The sequence below is a fragment of the Chinchilla lanigera genome, unplaced genomic scaffold (assembly GCF_000276665.1).
Source record: "Chinchilla lanigera isolate Chin_1 unplaced genomic scaffold, ChiLan1.0 scaffold00039, whole genome shotgun sequence".
NCBI classification, from domain to species: Eukaryota; Metazoa; Chordata; class Mammalia; order Rodentia; family Chinchillidae; genus Chinchilla; species Chinchilla lanigera.
In genome coordinates this window covers 8,666,503-8,687,088 of record NW_004955440.1, presented here as the reverse complement: position 1 = coordinate 8,687,088, position 20,586 = coordinate 8,666,503, and the positions used below count along the sequence as shown (strand labels likewise).

Sequence of the window (20,586 nt, the reverse complement as noted above, 5' to 3'; positions counted from 1 at the left end):
TCCAAGGGCTCACGCTAATTCTCAGACATCCTGTGCATGGTATCTACGTGGTCGCAAAGTTTCTGCTACAAGGTTTCAGCTATTCTCTAATGGGTCTTTGGATCTTCTTTGTGTAGCTCCTAAAAATATTTATGATTATATTTTGTGATTCTTTAGACCTGTAAAAAATATATCACTGAATCTTCTATTCCAGAATTTGCATTTGGAGCATGAAACCAAAAGAGGTTAAGCAATGTCCTTATTTAATTTCACACCTACTTTGGCTGAGTGCAACCAAAGTGAGATGTCTGCAGGACAGTGCAGGGCCGTTTCCAGTGTACCGGACATTTCTACCTTTCACTTGTAATTGCTTTAGGAGCTTGTTTTTCCAAGTTGGAATTTCAAAGGGGAATTTAAGTATTCTGCTTCTTTTAGTCTTGCAGGGTTTATTGTCACTCCAGGGTTTCACCTCAGGTTTCCAATTTTTTCTCTCCTTTAAACTTATTGTTCTGGTCCTTTTCATTATCTCTTAAGTGATTCTCTACCTGCTGTGTGTCTGCAGCTGTGCCTCTGTCCTCACTTAGTTCTAAACTAGACTTATAAACAGCAGAGTGCACATGGTGTTGAGTCTTTGTAACTCATTTCCCAGCATTCCCTTGAGGATGCCACAGTGGTCAAAGCCACAAAGCTGGACGGGCTGAGAAAGCCAGGATTTCTGAAAGACAGAGCAGGATAGAGGTGAATGAAAATAAACTCCTTGGTGTGCTTTTCAAGAATTATTTCAAGAATTCATATTTCAAAATAGTCCTGTGCTCTTTGCTTGTTTTGAACATTCCTTTCCTTTAGGTACTTATGAATATGAATAAAGAGAAAAGGAAAAAGCCCTACGCCCTTCAGTAAAATTGAGCCTTTTTTAAAAAATCGTGTCATAGCTATGTATCTTACTCCTGGTGATCCAATATCAGTGCCCAGTTAGCAAACCTGATCTGTGTGTGTGAATATGTCCTTGTATTTTCTTTAAACATTTGAGCTGCATGGTGACCAAGCACACTGCAGAATATACAATAGAGAAATAATAATGCCATAGGAAATTTATCTTTGCTTTTTATTATGAACACATAACTAAATAGGGAATTCAATATACTTTTAATTTGAATGATTAAGATAAGTATATCAAGGACTTCACTGAGATAGTTGAATATGGATAATTGTTCCTGTGAAAGCTTGCAAGTTCCATATCTGACCCATGAAAGCAGCAGTATCAATTTATTTTTATGAACAAATATTCAATGTAGCCAAGGTATAACAGGATTTAATTTAGGATAAGACTTTAGATAAAATGTTGTTCTTTGCAACGTCTTCCAGCAATGATAGTCTTAAAAATATACAAGTACATCTCATATTTTAGACTTGATACTACCCTGCTATAGAATAGAGTGACAACAATAATTAGAGAAATACCCAACGGAGCATGCATTAAATCTTGCAGGTCCACATCTAGCACCCAGGACAATCTCTGGCAAGATGTGAGCTTCAGCTGGTTTTGGCTGCCCCACCCCTATGGCTTTCCCAGTAGTTCGGCTTTCATGGCTTTTTTGTTGGTCTGGCATTGTTTACTGCTTGTGACTTTTCTCAGACAGTCTTTGTTCCTGGTTTCTCCAGCTTTCTGGAGTATTGATGTCTCTTTTGACTTCACTCTCAAAGTTTCATGCACTGCCCCATCACAGGCACACTGCCTCACCCCCAGAACCTTCTTCTGAAACCTGAGTGGAATCCCCCATGACCCAATGACTTTTTCACTCGGCGTGAGAATAAAACCAGTGCCACATGGATGGTGCCAAGGTCTGCCACCAACAAGAGCAGTAGCGAGTTCTTTCGTGTCTTGCTCTTGGTTCCAGAGACCTCCTAGTGCCTGGGCAACTGAGCACTAAATACTTAATCCCAGGGAATCAATTTCCTATGTGGCCCTTTTCAAACAAAATGCCCTGGGGCTCATTACCTGAAGCCATAATAATATGTTTCTCTCTATACATGGGCTTTAGTACATTGTGGCTTCCGGCAGGAACCAGGTGCCTAGAAACGCTTCTTCTACAGATAAAGGAGGACTACTGTACATTCTTACAATATAGAAATGAAATGATTGGAAGACAACTGTAGCTAGAATAAAAGGGAATATGGAGAGTAATGCAGCTGAAGTATAGAAACTGGGTGTTATAGTGTTAATAGTTTATTTGAAAAGAGAATAGAAGACTGTGTCATACAGTGATATCTTAGTTGTTGAACCAAGAGAATACCGCAGAGTGATACCTTGGTTGTCGAACAGCTGCAAGCTTGAACTTTCCATTGATATGTGAATAGCAGAGTTTGAAGAACAAGTCTGCTCAATGTTGGTAACTGTACTCAAGAGTTGAACTGAAAATCTCACTTCAAATCTGTAAGGGCCAAGAGTGAATCATGTTTCATTTCACCAGGTCACAAAGGGGTGAGCGAGGGGGACAGTTCGACCCAACAGGTTCTGAAACATGAAAGCAGGAAGTATGGAAAATCAACTGCAGAAAGTGGGAATAGAAGTTGACAATATGTAATTTTCCCATATGAAGTCAGTACATTAAGTAAATCCTATTAATGTGTGAGCAAAATCAGCTCTTCTCCAAATGTATCTGCTTTTACCAGACATATTTAGTTCAGCAATAACACGAGAATCCAAACTATTTCAGTGAATTGATGGTTTACTTCTGTCTGTCTATCTACCATGTGCACATTTATCCCATTACACATACTCAGAGGAAGAAAGCCATATCGTAAAATGAATAAAGTTAACACAAATGGAAAAAAAGATGATGATTGATGTGAAGACTTGAAAAAAGCACATGTATGACGAACATTTAAAGTATATGATGCACAGTAAAAAATGTGTGATGATATAAGAAATAACATGAAATGCTTTAGATTGTGCTGCAATTTTTTTAAAAATTGCCTTTGACAGGTCTGTGAGGACAAAATTGCACCATCAGCTGAGATAAAAATAGTTTTGAGCAGGACTCTGGAACATTTGGGTTTCAAATGCCTAATAAATAGTGACTTGCAAAAGCTCAAGTACTTAAATGATGCTGCTTGGTACTAAGCATTTAGAGCAACCAACCCTATTTCAAGATAACTGACATCACTAAGGGCTTCCCTCCCATCAAGAGTGATTTCTTTCTAGGTCATGAGCCCCAGGCATATCATCTCTAATAATAATCTTACCAGAACAACTTTCTTACACTACCCTTGCACCCAATTCCATCTCAAAAGAAATCTAGCTTTTGCCTTTATCAGTTGGTCCCCTGGCTTTAATCTATATTCTGAGCAATGAATTAAGTAATATGTGATTTAAATTCCTTTTACTGATGCAGTGGTAAAGCTCCTGCTTCTTTCCAAATTACGCCTTCATAATTTCTTAGCCCTCAGATATCAGTGATCTCATTTTCATCATTCTCTCACTGTCAACTTAATCGTCAAACTATTCTAGAGCCATCTATCATTTAAAGTTTTATATAATGAGCAAAGGTAAAAATCATTGCTAAATAGCTTTTCAATAGTCTGTTCCATAAATTTATTTAAATTATAGCCATCAATATGTTTAGCAATGGTTATTCAATGTACATCTCTTGCCTTAATGAACACATGAAGTAAATATTGACCAATTTTTAATGATGCACCCTATAGCAGCCGTCTCCATGGTTTTGATGAGAAGCAGAATTGCATCTTATGGTGCTATCCTATGTAGCTGCATTCGTGGAAGGACCATGACCCTCTGGAAGCTTACCATCTAAGGAACATGCCCAGGCAGTAATATGTGTTCACTGGATGAATGAATTAAAATTCCAATATTAAGCTGACACACAAATCAAACATGTATATTTTTTCTATAGAGGGCACATTATGAGTATTTTTCAAAGCTAGCGAGAGAGTGTGAAAAATAGAGATGAAAGAAAGAAGTTAAAAAGGTCAGTGTTTAGTCAGTTTGAGTAAAGAGCAGGTCTTTATTTCAATCTCTAATGTATTCGGCAACTTTAATCTTCCTGTCACAATGAAAATTGCACCAAGTCGTCTTGAGAACAGGTGAAAAAAAAATGAGACAATCTCTGGAAACCAACAAGATTTCAGGGTTACAGAAATTTGGGGGAGAATTTGATGAAAAGAATACTGTAGGGGAGCATTGAAGAAGATGTTACAGGCTTTCTAATTCTAGAATAGTTTGTGAACAGCTATGGTAAGAGAAAGTTGTCATTCTTGTGTTTTTTAGCAAATGGTTTCTCACTTGGGAGTGTACCACACCCTCTAGACCCAAGTTTGGCTATTATATAAACATAATTTTTGAGTGAATGTATTATTACTTTTAACTCTCTATCATTCTATGTATAAATGCTTTTAGATTCTGGATAAAATAGAAGTCATGGATAAGTTGTGGAATAAATAAAATCACCAAGACATATTTATATTTATTCATGCCATTCAACTTCTATTAATTCCTCACCAGGAATTAATATCATAACTCTTGTTTTAAATTATTATTTTATCCATTCCTGCAGATTGTTATAGATCACTGTAATCTTAATTTGCTTTTCCCCCATGGGGAGATATCTTAAATTTCTGAGTCTCACCCAGTAAGTGCTCTGACTCAGTAACTTTGGAGTAGGACCTGAAAAATCTGAGTTTAGTAGGTTCCTCAGGTGTTTGATGATTAGTCAAGTGCAAGGATAGAAAGAGAGTCATTTATGAATTTAGGTATTATCATGATCAATAAGGCAGTTTAAAAATAGAACATTCAAGACATTTTAAAAATTCAGCAAAAGACTGGAATATTTCACTGTAGAAGATAGAAGAGTAAAATAAGCATCGGAAAATATGCTCAATATTATGATTTTCAAGTCCTTAGAGAAGGGAAAATCAGAAACCATAAGGAGGTCCTTGTACACTCCTACTGAAATGACTGAGGTAAACCTGTTAATATCAAGCAATTGTGAAAAACTGAAAATTGCAACTGCTATTACAAATAGGAGTAAAAATTGCTAAAATTACTTTGGCAAATTATTTGGCACTTTTTATAAGGTTGAAATTATAGTTTCCGTAGAACTCTGAAATCCATGCACAGGCAATTACATAAGAGGAATTAAACTTGTGCAAACATAGTATCTGTGCATGAATATTAATAATAACTTTATTCATAACAACCAGTCATGGGAAAGAACCCAAATACCCTTGAACTGGTGACAGAGGACACCACAACAGTACAGTACAACTCAGCTTTAGAAAGAACTTTCCGGGGCTGGGGATTTAGCTCAGTGGCAAAGCGCCTGCCTGGCAAGCGCAAGGTTGTGAGTTTGGTTCCCAGTACCGGAAAAAAACTAAAAAAAAAAAAAAAAAAAAAACAAAAAACGAAAGAACTTTCCATACAGGAAACCATAAGCACATAAATGTATGTGAAGTATTCCAGAATAAAAATGCTATATGCTAACTCCACTTATGTAATATATTAGTCAATTTTAGCAAATGCAGAGTACCTAAGACTTAAAGGAGAAGAGGTTTAATTTCACTCCTGGTTTCAGGGCATTCAGCCCATAGCTATCTGGCTCTAAAGCAGAATCATCATGAAAGAAATGATCGGTGGCACAAAGAGGCTTCGTTCATGGTGAATCGGAAGTAGAGCGAGGGCCGGAAAGGAGACCAGGGACTACACTGGTATCCAAGGCCAGGCCTCCATCACCCGCCCAGACACACAAGGAAGTGAGCTGTACTAATCCTCCATGTGACTTCCAGGCTCATGAAGTTAGCACAATTAAGTGTAACCACCACATTTGACTTTCAAGAGAAAGGCAAACCTAGGAACAGGGTACAGAACAGTTTGTAAAAGTCGAAGACAGTGGAACGATTGATGGCAAAAGAAGAGCCCACTGGATTCTGGAATATGTGTGCATTCCAATTGCCTCTTTCATGTCAAAGAAAATTTAAAAGAGAACAATAAAAATGATATGGAATCTCAAAACAAGGTGATAGGAAATTAACAGTGGTTATTACACTGCATGTTATCATCTTCAAAGTAGTTGCTCAGATTACCAGACCTAGACATGCTAAGATTGATCAAACAATATAAGCACTAACTGTTCCTGTCAATGAACTAATAGAAATTAGTAGTATATTTAGCTTAACTATCTTGTATATTATATATGGTATTTGCTAAGCTCGAATGACTTTAAACTGAAAAAAGAAGTTTTATGTTAATTTTGTAAGTCTACCAAAGTACCTCTCTCCAGGTCTTTTATAACGAGAGTAATCATGTGCTGGTGAGTGGACAAAGACTGATTCTCATGAGGTGCTAGGGCCTTACTAAGTAATTGTAATGAATGAATGAGGGATGAAATGAATTTTATAGTTGGATATAAATTTGTCATCTGTTAGTTTCCATGTTATATTTTATCAGAAGGGAAAACACAATACACTCGATATTGAAGAGAAGAATAAAAAAATCAAAACACTGACACAGGTACCTTTTACATAATCTAACCCAGATTCCTAAAATAGAGAGCTACACTCAGTCAATGAGAAAAAGTACAAATTTTGATTAAAAGAAATGCTGTCACACTTGGTATCTATTTTAAAGTTCTTAGGGTCGCATTACATATGTCTTAACATGTGCACTTTAAGTTTTTTCCTGGCTCCCACTTTCAAAATATATAGCCATAGACACATTGCCTAGCCTGATTACTTCTGCATTTTTTAATCTAATGAATGACAGTAATGGAATACTGCAAATAAGAAAAATATAAGTGAGTGTGTGTTAGAATAAGGATTGGCACATGACAGGGCTTTATAAAAGTAAATTAACATTGGCCTGTCTCATTACAATACTTAGAAAGTGAGCTACCTCAATAAATCTGAATTTCTTCCTTTAAAATGTGAAAGCATTTCACTGGGTAGCTGGTTGGGTCGCTCGGACTCTAACATTCTCATTTGTGCATCGACAGTGGATGACTATGGCATCCCGACCACTCTCTCTATGGGAAACTGCATTCACGTGGTCAGATATATGCTCCACATACTGTGCGCATAAGGCGCGTGCAAACTCCCCTCCACGGCTTCATCTGGTAAGGGTGACCTTTTGCAATCTGGCCTGAACTACAAAATCTTTTCTAGCTGCCACAAGCGAATAGATCATGTACTTGTAACACCCATAAAAGTCGTACTTGCTGTCAACGTGAGAAATTCTGGCTCAATGCTCATGATTCTCTTTCCCTGTCATAGGAGAAAGGCGATTCTTCTTATGAGAAAGACAAGATGTGCTAAGAGAAAATGTGAAAAATAACTCATCCCTGGACCCACAGTTCTACACGCTATATATTTAAAACCAAAAAAGAAAAAAAAATTAAGCATACAATTATATATATATATATATATATATATATAGAGAGAGAGAGAGAGAGAGAGAGAGAATGAAAGACAGAGACAGACAGAGTCAGAGAGCAAGCCAAAAATATATACATCAAGTAAAGAAAAATTTGCATGAATACTTTAATACTAAATTTATTGGGACATCATGATATTAATGCAAGTTACCTTTGGCTTCTACAGTTAGAAGAGGAGCTCAGAGAGGTAACCATTAGCTTCATGCCGTTTATTAGTACTGTGACCTGCTGGTTGGGTAATCTTGGTGGTTGAGATTGCCACACATACATTCTCCATTTTTTCTCCAAGGGCTGGCTGTGCAGAGGGTTTTCTGCAACACATAACATCTTCTAGGGTCCCTCATATGAGAGTAACACCATCTGTTGAAAAAAATCATGCTATTTTTTTTCCAAAAGTACATGCATACTCTTTTGGCAGAATATATATTGTTATTGTTGTTGTTATAATCGGTCAGGCTACATATTTTAGTATTCCAAGTAGCACTATCATTTAAGATAATAATTAGTTGGGACTATAGGTTTCAGAGCATTGCACTCTCCCATTTTTACCAAGATAAGATATTTATTGCCTGATGGACTATATTTATTTGGCTATAACAGAAATGCAATGTAACTTTACAACAAGGGAAAATAATTTAAATTGAGTTTATTAGGAAATAAAAGTTTTTATTAGTAAATAAATGTTTATTTACTAGTTGAATATGATTTATTTATTCAACTTGTTCACTAGGAATTTGTTGTTATAAAAAGATTGTATGTGTTTATGTTGGTATAAGTATAAGGTGTAAGTTCATAAGGCATTATGATTTTGGAAAATCCCCACTGTGTTACTTAGCACATAAATTCATGGAGCTGACTTGGCTGTCCTGACTGCAGGAAAGATCAATGAACACAGGGAAGGTGTCATGTGGCTTTCATTTCTAGCAGTCTCAATATGGTTCTGTATAGAAGCTGAGCAAGAAAAATGATGCAACTTGATTGGAGCACAGACACAAAACTATCTTAAAAGATGTATTCTTTATGTTTAAATTCGAAGTTGAAATGTTAACTAAACTCTATCAAAGTTTGCACAGCTGTTGCTGTTGAAGGTGGCTGTGTCATCATAGTTTCTAAGAAATAGGAAAAAAATTAAGTGCAGTGGCCTTTTTATAGGGTTTTGAAATGTTGATCTTTATTCTTTAATATGTTTTATGGGTCAAATAACTATTCTATCTAGTCCATGTCTCCTTTAACTGTCTCCTGTAAGAGATGGGTTCAACTTTTTAATCTGTGTGGGAGTGTAGGTTGTAGACAGTGGAGATTTATGGCAGATTCTGGAGAGTAGATGAAATCTGTTCATCCTTGTTATCCCTGTTGTTCTACATCTGTTTTAGCTTTCATTATGACCCTAAGTCATACTCTTTGCTGTAGCACCTCACGGTTTTTCCTGTTTTGATGATGAAAATCAATTAATAATCAACTGATAAATTAACACACACTCTGTGGAAGTCATATTACAGAAGTACAGTACAAAAGAACATACATAGGAAAGTTAAGTCTTTGTTAAAGAACTGTTAACCTAAGCTCATTCAAACTACCTGCTTACTCAAGACACAGCATGGGAACCCTCTTTGATAAGCTTTTCCAAAGTCCTCCAGCAAGAGTTTATGTGTGTTCTTCTTTGTTGTCCTAGCTCTTTATGTCGCCCTCTTTTATTGACAGATGTTAACATACCATCGGTAAAAGCCAAGATTTTAGACTCAGGTGGCCAAAGCTCTATGACGTAGTGATGTATTTTAGTCTCCTTATTTCTAAAAGAAAATAATAAAAATACCTCAGTAGGTTTTTATGCTGGTGATATAAACTATTTTATACTGGCCATCCTAAGCTACTACTTTTGGTTAAATATGTGTTGTAGGAATTTGTGGTATGAAGGTTATTTATTAAAGTTTTCATGGGAAAAGGTTAACGAAAACACTGACCTAAAGTGTTTGCAGTGTAATAATAGAAAGAACAGATTCTGTGAATCTGATCTAAAGATTATATCCTGACTGACTCAGTATGCATAATGAAACGTTCAGGATGAGAAGAGATGTCTAGGATATGAGGAAGTTTTGAGAGAAAGGAGAGGTGAGTCAAAGATGATCAACTGGATAATTATGGTACCAAGTAATTCAAAGAGGAGAATTTCTTTAGAAAATAAATAATGTGTAATTATAAGTATGTCAAGAATCTTCAATTTTTCCTGATTTATTTTCCTTACCAAGAAATCACTACCTAACATATTTACAGTTTAATTTATTTATTTTTCTTTAACTAGAATGTAAATTCTTTGATGCCAGCAATATCATTTGTGATGTTTTTATCTCCTTTTCATAAGTGCTGAGTAAATGTTGAGTAACTAAATGGAAGAACATGAGAGAGAATCTTCTCAGAGAATTTAACATATACATAGGGAAAAAAATTTTTTTTTTCTGTAAGAACCAAATGGAAGAACAAAAGATCCAAATATATAGTGAACATGCTAATGTAAATTTTATAGAGGAATTACAGAGAACAATTTTCTTATAATAAATTGGAAAAAGAAAATCAGATTTATAGAATAGCAGTGAAATCTGAGAAAACTCAATTATCATTAGTTTGTAAAGGATTCAAAAGTCTATATTATTTGCCGCTTTAAAGTTCTGTAGGTCCAAGAGCAAAAAACTAATTTAAAAAATAGTTCAGCTGATTGTTGACACAATAAAGAGAAGCTTAAAGAAACTAGATCTGAATTCAGTCATCTCTCAAGCATGATCCCTGGATTGGTAGCATCAACATTACTTGCGAAATGAGGGGACAATCTGATTCTTATAATTAATTACTTCCCTACACACTGATGAGTGAGATGAACTTTCCATACAGCTGTCTGCGCTAGCACACAAACTTCCACTCACAGCTGCAAGGTGTGGCTAAATACATGTACAGTTTTATCCTTTTTATTGTCACACAGAAGAAAATAAAATTAATATTTAACTTAATTGTGTGTGAGCATTGAAAATCATGCTAGAGAAGAGGAGCAGTGTTATTATAAAAGTGAAAAGTCTCTTGAGAGGGAAAAGGGGATCGATTTACCTAACTGGTAACCATAAAATCCTCCATAAATGTAGGGCTGAGCAGATGTTAAACAGGAGGCAAACGCTGACATGAGATATGAGAATTATTTGGAAACTCCCCATCCCAACCTCAAACTGTCTTTTCCTTAACTTCTCACTGCATCTGGAATTTCACTGTTTGAGATCCATTGATCAAGACGTTTGTACCTAGAGCGTCTCATGTTAAAATAAAATAATACTACCCTTGATTTCCATTTACTGGCACCTTGCATGAGTTCATTTGCTGTACCTTGAGATATGGAGTAATGACACTGAATAACTGACTGAAAAATAGATCGCCATGTTTGACTTTGTGTGCTCTTAGTGACGACATGACTCAGTTGTAGCCTTCAGAGAACAGCAATCTTTAATTTCGAATAAATGTGAACGTTACTTCTTTCTCATTGGGGTGAACACTCCAAAAACGTAAGACCCTGAAGATAAAATAGGAGTCATGTATTTAAAATGAAAAGAGTATATAAAATTTGAACCATCAAAATTTATGCCAGAGTGTTGTTGCAAAATCAGTATAAGGCTTTGAAATGAAAAATTATCCTAAGTACCATGAAGAATTATGTTGAAATGAAGAATTATGTTGAAAGTAACTATAGGCAAATTTATAATACCAAGCTTGGGTTAGAACAGAGGTTAAAAGTATATGTGCTGTAACAGTTTATAAGGAGCAAAGATGGGAAAATATAGACACACCCTTCAGAAGTTATGGAAAATTTTTACTCAAGCTGACACAAAAGGAAAGATGAGGTTGTTGACCAAAGATAGAATTCAAGAATGAAATCAGATGCAATCCTTCACAAAGGATGTGGTGGCATTTTGCACCTTGGCAGTGCCGAGCTTACACAGATCTTTAACTGTGATATATTTAGACATCATATCATAAAATCTGTGAATTTAATTATTACATAATTTTCTGATGATTTAAGGAATAAAAAATCTCTATAATTATCTATCATCTTTGATAATTGAATGTCAAAAGAAGAAGTGTATCTACCCTTCTGTGGCCTTCAATTATTTTAGCCTGACATTAAAATTCCTTTTAGTATATGCCATGAACAAAATATGCACCTCACATGTAAACTGCACACATTTTAAGACGTGGAAAATAATATGAAAATAAAAAGAAAGTGTTTCTAATTCTTGTAATTAGCTTTTCAAGGGCAAACATATCAAAGGTTATGCTACCAATTCTTAATTAAAATATATCATAGTGTTCATTTCTGTTTGCATTGAACTTTATATTGAACTTTCATTATATTCCTATAAAAATATTAATCAAAATATTCACTTCTGAACTGACATTCACAAATCGTAATGTAATGGGGAGAATCTAGTTTCATGCTCGTTGTGTTCTAAGGGTGTAAATCACTTCGTGCAAATTTACATTTTTATGAAGTAGAAATTCTGAATATTTTTAGACCTGAGAGGGCTTTAAAATGCAATAATATTTGGCACCAGAGCTTAACAAGGACAAATATCCTGCTATGAAACAAAAGGTCAACTGATTGAGAATATTTAAATATGTTCTTCATACTTAAGCAAAAAATAGAGTATTTTTGTTCTCTCTTTTGCAAAGTGAAGCTTTTGAGGTTTTGATAATTTTATTTATTCTATGTTTTTAATTAAATGTCACTGCAACATTTCATGGGGCTGACAAATTTTTCTGTATAAATTATCAGCAGAAGTACTTTGAAGAAGTTATTCTTCATTTAGAGCTAGCAAAAAATCATAGGTAGCTAATTAAAATACATAAAAGTTATCCTTGGAGTAAGAAGTTAAAGTTATGTATGTTTCCTTGTGGAGATCATTTTGTTACTTCAGTATTTAAAACCAATATATAGTTTATAGACATCAACATTGAGGATGATAAACAAGTATGAGAAAACAGATGTATTCTAGGATTTTTCTGTTCATACAATTCATCATTTGCTCCAACAACTTGAACATCATGGCTTATAAAGTCATATAATAGTATTGTGAGACTTTTTCTTTTTCTAGTGTAATACACAAAACAATTAACAAAAATCCTCAAAAAGCCATTTGAGAGTAAATTGTAAATAGCCTTGTGAGCATCTGATAATGCAACTCATAATAGTTCTTTATTTATAATGATTATTGTTTATGGATAATTATATCTCTGAAATAAAGGGGCTCATGATAATGTCATGTATTAGAGGTTTATAAAGGAGAACATAAGTTTTTCTTCATTTTCAAAAATTTGTTTTATGTAAGATAATACAAGGCTAGCGTGTATTAAATTATCAATGATTAGCCATGTTTTTAGGAGTTAATAGAGGAAGTTCTGTTTTTTGAGACCAGGTAAACTTATCGTTAGCCACAGAGATTTTGCAGCTTTGCAAATGCCGTCTAGAATGAACATTTACTCACTGCTTTTCTTTTCTAGCAAGAATTAAGAGAGCAAGAAAGTAAAATTGACCTGAACTTGCAGAGGAGTTCAAATGCTAAATCCTTAAATTAATTAGAAGATGTATGACCACCCTTGATTTTGACTCTAATCCAATTCTAATTAAACTTACACCATAAACCAAGAATTCACATGCTGGGAAGACTTTATTTATTTATTTAATCTTTTTTTTTTTTTTAAGTTGGTCTATTTTATATACAGGCTGAAAATAAATTCTAATTTGCTGAGTTACTCACTGAGGATTCTCAGGAGTTAAGGAGTGCCTGTGAACCAGGGAGTGTAGAGAATGAATTTAAAGAGCTGTAGCTATCGTAGAGGCACAATCACATACAATAAGTGGCTGAGGAAAAGGTCCTGAGGTTCACGTTTAGGGCTGAAAGTCAGTGATAAGAGGAACAGATTGAAGTCAAGGAGTCAACCTGCGTAAGATGTTAGAGGACTTTCTTGGTAAACTTAAGAATTGTTTTGTTTTATGGCTTTTGTTTTCTCTAATAAGTTAAAAGCTATGGGAGAGCTTTGAGCAGAGGAGCGCCAATCCCTGGTTATTCTTCTGAAGCATTGCCCTAGGGTAGCACTGGGAGTAGATAAGGGAAGGAAATGACAGTGCAGTTGGAGTCTCTGACAATCAGAGAATGACAGTATAGTCTGGTTCTGAGTGTGTAAGGGCGATACCCGTTGTTTCTAGATACAAATTTGAAGAAAAGACCAGTCCATTGTTCTGATACTGGCTGCGGAATGTGGAAGCAGAGGAGTCAGAGACCACCCCAAGTCCATCTTTCGTAACTGGGAAACGTTCTTCCTTTTCTAACCATCACCAGGATATTGATCTGGCTAACATATATCTTTACACATAGTCATACGCTTGCAGTCTTCTTTAATAATTTAGACTAGCACATCGTCTACACAGTATGATCAATTTCTCTGTGGATCGTGGAAATTAAAAATGAAATTAGGTTTAGTGCCAGTTAAAAGATTTGAAAGGGCTAAAATCTTTTACTCTAATTTTGAATAAGATGTAATTTTGCTTCAGGCTAGCTAGAAGAGTTTTATAAGAGACAATTTAAACTTAAATTAATCTCACTTTAATGCCTTTTTAATAAAGTGTGTCTATGAAACAGCTAAAAGCCTGATCTCAGGGCTGTAAGGTTCCCAGGAATATGTAATCTGAAAGTATAACTTAATTTAAATTTTACTGTGCCTTTTAATTAAATTCTGGATCTTTACAATTAGTACACATGTATGAGACATATCTATTCAGACAGTGATGTGAAGTGGAGAATTTAGACTTTTATCTTGGCTGTGAGATATTTAGATATGGTTTATGAGGAAAAAGACTGAGTAGAGTTGAGAATTTTATAAATACAAATACAGCAGTTATTCAATTCTGCATTTCACTTCATCTATACGGACATGAGTATGAGTTTTAGGTGTACAGAAATCTAATTTATGCAGATGTTGTGACTAAAAAATATAGAAAATATTTTTATCTGAATAGTGCACCTTTTAAAACTGAAATTAGATAAAATTAGGCAAAATCTAAAAGTTGAATGTGTGTTGTATTTAAGCTGTCAAATGAAAAAATGACTACAGAAAAACTGCAACAATGAATTCTTTTTTAATGTTTTGAGTAACTGTAGTCTAGGTAAGGGGTTGTTCTGAATAGATTGACTGCTGTTTAACTTCCATCTTTGGTTTCACAGTGTAGACTCAGAATGTCTGTCTTCTACTATGTCTGACTTTCTACTATTCCCACCTGAAGAGAGGTATTTATTTAGAAAATGGTATGGCCATTCCAGGAAAAAGAGACAGCATGATTTACATTTCAACTGCAACTTAAGAAGAGTGATGACAATAATATTTTTATTGGCTCATTTAATCAGAGAAAGGGACAAACTATTTGTTGTGAAACACATAAATTCTAGCTAGTGCATCCTAGCCACATAAAGGGGGATAACTTTTTCACACCAAGCAGAAAAAGTCTTATATTCAGTACATAATTTAAACTGCAAATAAATAATGGGGGGTTGAGATAGCAAAATCCCTTTAGCATGTGTTCTTGCTTGGAAGGTAAAATAGGATGATTGAAAAGTCATTAAGAATATTGCAAACATGTAAGTAAATTGATGGGCACAAATGCAAAACTTGTTGCCTTGCATTGAACTATTTACAGGTTTTTTTTCAATAATTCAGCACAATATTTACTGAGCACCTACCATATGCCAGGCTACTTACGACACTTAGTGGCTTGAAAGATTGAACAATACAAACATAGCTAGAAACCACTACATTTAAAAACAGTTTAAATGGAGAAAGCAACATATGCTGCTGAGAGTGAATGCTTGATCATTTAATGTACTTTAATTAACATAATTCTATATTACTAACAGTAATACACTCATACCAGAGCATCCATCTTTCACTGGTACATATGCAGAGTCACTGTTGTAATATTTCTGACTGAATATCAAGAAAATAGAAAATTCCTTGTAGAAATACCAGAAATCTGCTAAGGTGTGGCATCAGTTCCATTGGTTTCCTGCTTCAAATGACTAAGTGCTGTTTTTTCTAAGGGTAATATTTCTATATTTTGTCTCTATGTCACTCCTTTTCACCTGCTTAAACACATATATTAAGTAACTTTTCCAAATGAATATCCATTATTTACTCTAATATTATATTCTATTTTATGAAAACTTAAAAGTAACAAACTACCCCTTCTAGACACTGTCTTACTATTATCTATAATCATAGTATTTTCCTTTTGTGAATCTACATAACTTTGAATCCTATTGACCAATAATGTTTATAAAAGAAAATTTAGCATTAATTTAAAATTTCTGAAAATAAAATAAAATAAAGTAAAATAATTCACTTTACATTACCCTAATTTTATTTGGAAAGAAATTTATCACCCTTTGAGTGGCAAATAAACATTCTTAAAATCTTTTTATTTCTTTTTATGGAGCTTTAGATTTGTTTTCCACATTTTATTTTGGGTCAGGGAAATGTTTCTCTCAGATAAATCAATGATTTGAGGCAGATTTGGGGGAGTCCCGGTCTGTTCCTTGCTACTTTCTCCCCACCTACCTTCTCCACAGTTTTACTTTCTGTCCTTACCTCTGTTGCTGTTAGGATAAATATGAGCCATGTCCAGTAACTGTCAGGTACCACTGTACCTCATGGGCATGAAATATTTGACGATCAACCGTCCACTTCTTTAGCCGATTTTTGCGACACAGCTCTAACCTGGCTTTATTGCTTTGTGACAGCTCTTTTTTTTTGTTTTTCCTTCTTTCTTTTCACATAAAATTGGGCATTTACAGTTTCTGACAACAGTTTCTCAGTTTGACATCCCTCTTTCCTCAATGTAGTGTCCATCCTGAGTTTCAACTTGTACTTTTACAGCATTGTGTCTAGAACACATATTTTCAAACATGCATACTCATGTCTCCTACATGACTTGTGATATGGTAGTTCATTTCTAAAACATGCTACTAAATTGATGTTAGTTATAATCCCAGATTGAAGCCTTCAAAAATGCAAACACTTGTCATTCTGATTTCTTCAATTAATACTACTACTATAACACATTTATGAAAAACATTTTAAGGTGATTTCTTGGTCAGCTAGTCAGTGGTTTTTATTGATCATATATATTCAAAAATAGTAACAAATTTTCCTTTGCTTACCAACTGTGCCTTGTCTTATACAGGGCAAGTATATGACAATGGTTATAATATTGCATGTCTACAGTGGATTTGGTTAATATTTTACCTTTATGAGTATGCTAAGTGCTTTATTTATATATTCTAATTCTAACTCTATCCTGAGCTAATGTACTGGAAAATTCAATCACACTTTTTAACTACCGTCAAATGAAATTTTTTTCTATATTGTATATCATCTTCTGTAACTGTCTTCTTACACTGTTTCTCATAGTTTTCTTTTTGTTTATAAATCTTAATAGTTTACCCTTTCTATTCTTAAGGTTCTCTCCATTGGACCCTTTTTATCCTAATTTTCAACTTTCCCATCTCATTCAAATTTTCCCTTATGTGAAAGTCAAAATGAAAGTTAGTAATGATTATAAGTTGTAATGATTATATATATATATACACTATAATGAACATTATATTTTACCTATAAAAGGAAAATGAATCTAACAACTTATTTTAATTCTCTCTTTTTGTTTTATTTTTGACCAGGAATCAAAATCGCAAACTTGCAACTTATTTCAATTCTCAAAGCCTTAGTATTATTATCGTGAGCACAAGCGCTCCCATGGCCACATACAGGTGCCTGGTAATAGTTCCATAAGATTGATGTATTCGCTCTGTTTATTTTCATTTAAATGCTACTTAACTTTTTCCAACCTCTCTACTTTTTGTCCTCCTTCTCTCCTTATAAAAGTGCCAAACATAAGTGGATACCATCCTATATAATTCTTCTTAAAGTTACCTTCATTTTATAAATTAGGACTTAAAGCCTAGAGAAGTTTAAGATTCCTCATCTTTAAATATTGAGATTGTCTTTATCATGGGTGGCACAGAATAGTTTACAATTCAGTTTATATGTAAGAGACAAAAGAATACATATCTGACCTATTAGATTATAACTTAGCCCTCCATGAAGAATTGGTTTCTAAGAATAGATTCTTGGAGATTAATACAGTGTTCTTGACAAAATGAGAACCTAAGGTAAAAATGGTGTGCTTTAATAAAGTAAAACATCTGGATATGTGACTAAATTTTTAGTTTCCATATGGATGTTTGGCATTGTTTGAATTATAGTAACTTTATAGAAACTTAAAATTTTGAAACTAAATACATGCAAAGTAGTGCAGCACTCCAATTTGAAAAAAAGAGGTTTGTGGAATTGATCAATTCAGCATTAAAGGTAAATGGTCATGAGTATTTTGGGCATATTTTTTCTTTTGTCCATTAGTTTATAGACACATTTATAAACACTATATATAAATATAATCTGTATGTGTTAATCATATAAATTATATATAATAATTCAGCAAATATGTAGGTATTTCTAGAAGAAACACAGAAAATTATCACAAAAAGTTACTTGCCATTAAACCCATTTCTCTGTGTTTTTTAGGTTACCACTAATACTCCTTAATTTGTTAAGTTTAAACTATTCACTTTTGTGTGGATTATGACCTTATCCTGGTAATCTATCAACTAAAACAAAATAACATATGCCTGAAATTTTAAAATAACTTAGTGTCACAAAGTGTTAAGTGAATAAACAAGACAAATGAGCCAATAAATATTTGTATTTCTTGACATTCTTATATTTCATGGACAGAGAAAAACAATAACCTAGACTTTGCTTTTATTTCAGAGGTGTTAGAATGAGTCATGAGCTTTCAAGTACTTGGGGTATCAGTAGGTTAAAGGTATTGCTCACAATGGAAATTAATTTAATAACAACAGCAGGCTTTTGAATTGTTTAGTAAGAAGCATACAGTCACCTCTGGTGGAATGAGAAATAGTTAAAAATCTATCAATAATCTAGGATTGTCAAAATGACTTTATCACCTGAAGCACGTTCTTTGTAATTATCTTTACACTTTAAGCTAGACGCCATTAACCTCAGAAGTAGAAGAGTTACTATATTTTCTGGTGTGAGAAACCACATCATCCTATAAATTAAACCCCACTTTACACTCAGATTAGATCTGATAAATGACTGAGTATGAAAGCTTCTCCTGTATACTATCTAATGTCACAAGATCTGAGAGTACCTAGGAAGAAAAGGTTTTTTTTTGTGAAAGATTTTTGAGATTTTTTTGTGTGCACAGAATATGATTTTAAGCATACATCAGAAACATAAAATTGGAGCAATAGAAAGAAAGCTGAAGGATATTTTTAGCCTTTCCCCAAAGATTTCTTTTCAGCTTTCAGACAGTACAAAATGAGTCAACACTTAAGTATGCCAGAAATAATATAACGAGTCTGCAAAATTACAGCTACCTACAGCTCAGCTCTTCAATCAAGTAATTGTTAAAAGCTCACTAGAAGGAGGAACAAATATGTTCCCAGTTGAACTCACATAATAACTTTCACCTTATTGTCAAAAACGGAGTCATAATTAAGGTAGCATAATGCATGAAGCAGAGAGTAGCACAACTGTACCTTCCTGGTGATAAATATGGATCCTTGAAATGGCCCCTTCAGTTGTAGATCAACAGAAAACATTTTAGCCCTCTTTCCTTGCATAAGAGATTTGTGTCTGATGCTAGACAACCAACAACCATCCTTTCTGGGTGATGTCACCCTGACTAATACCTGTGAAAAGTTACCTGGGTTGATATAAGTGATTCTCTGCTATAGGCTGAATACAGTCTGCAACCATTCTTGAACTGTTGTATTTGTCTAACCATGGGTAACCAGGGCACACAGGAGGGCATTCCACTGTGGCTGGTATTTGAAAAGAAACAGGAAGGGCAGCGTTTCTCAATTGTAACATGACGAACATTTGGAACCAGTCACATTTTTGTTTTGAGGTCCACCTTGCAAATTGAAGCAGGTTTTATGGATTTGCTGGCTTGAGTAATCCCTCCCCCACCACTGTGATGTGCACACCTACACAGCCAGTAAGTTCACCAGGAGGAAGAATTGCTCACATTAGAGAAATACTCCTTCAAAAGCCTTGGAAATGCTGTTAAGATTACATGATTATATCGATGTCTATACCTGTGGTAGGAGATGTACATAGACGTGGGTACTAACACACATAGTATCTTCTCTATTTGTACCTTTATATCCACATGGATATATTACATAGACATTTGTATATATGCTTATATATAGTATACATATATCTACCTACATATTCACATGTGACTGAATGCATATATATACCTTCAATACATTTATATTATACTATAATGTCATATGCTAATATATGTATATTGAAATATAAATGTATATAAACAACATGTGAACAAACATATACACAGATATATACCTATACACAGATATATACAGTGGTTACTCCTTAGTGCCTGCATGGGATTTGTTCCAGTACTTCTACAGATACCAACAATCATAGATTCTAAAATCATATCTATAAAATGTCATAGTGTCTGCTTAAGTCCCTTGCCTATTTTACCTTTTACATTAAAATATCTTGCACTTACTATAAAACTAAATGCAAAGTAAACACTACATAAATAGTTGTTATTCCTTATGAGTAAGAGCATAAAGACAAGGAAAAACATCTGTCCAATTCTGGTACAGATGCAGTTTTTTCACACGTTTTCAATCTGCCCGTCTGCAGTGGTTGAATCTGTGATGCAGAAACTGCCAATACGAAGGCCGACCAAGCCAACATTCTCTGCATCTGTCAGAACACAAGGAAGTCTAAACGCAGAGATGAGATCTTTTAAAGATTCTTACAGATTTAAGATTACTTTCATAAAATTAGGTGTGTTTTCACATACTTCCAGATTTTATTAAGGGTGTTCTTTTTTAGATGTGAAGTTTTACAGGAACAACAAAATTGGGTGAGAAGATTTACTGCAACCACAAGCAAAAATCTGAAGGCTTGGTGACTTGTAGTGATACTGTGAGTCCCTGTGCAGGTCAGAATA

At 34.3% G+C, this 20,586-nt stretch overlaps 1 long non-coding RNA gene across 1 annotated transcript; it reads right to left on the bottom strand.

Moving 5' to 3' along the window:
- Window positions 1-2,311: 2,311 nt before the first annotated feature.
- LOC106149209 lies at window positions 2,312-19,204 on the bottom strand. The gene is made up of 3 exons (XR_001235225.1): window positions 19,127-19,204; window positions 7,576-7,784; window positions 2,312-2,494 (listed from the first exon to the last, which is right to left on the bottom strand). It is a non-coding gene; the product is annotated as an uncharacterized LOC106149209 (long non-coding RNA).
- Window positions 19,205-20,586: the final 1,382 nt, after the last annotated feature.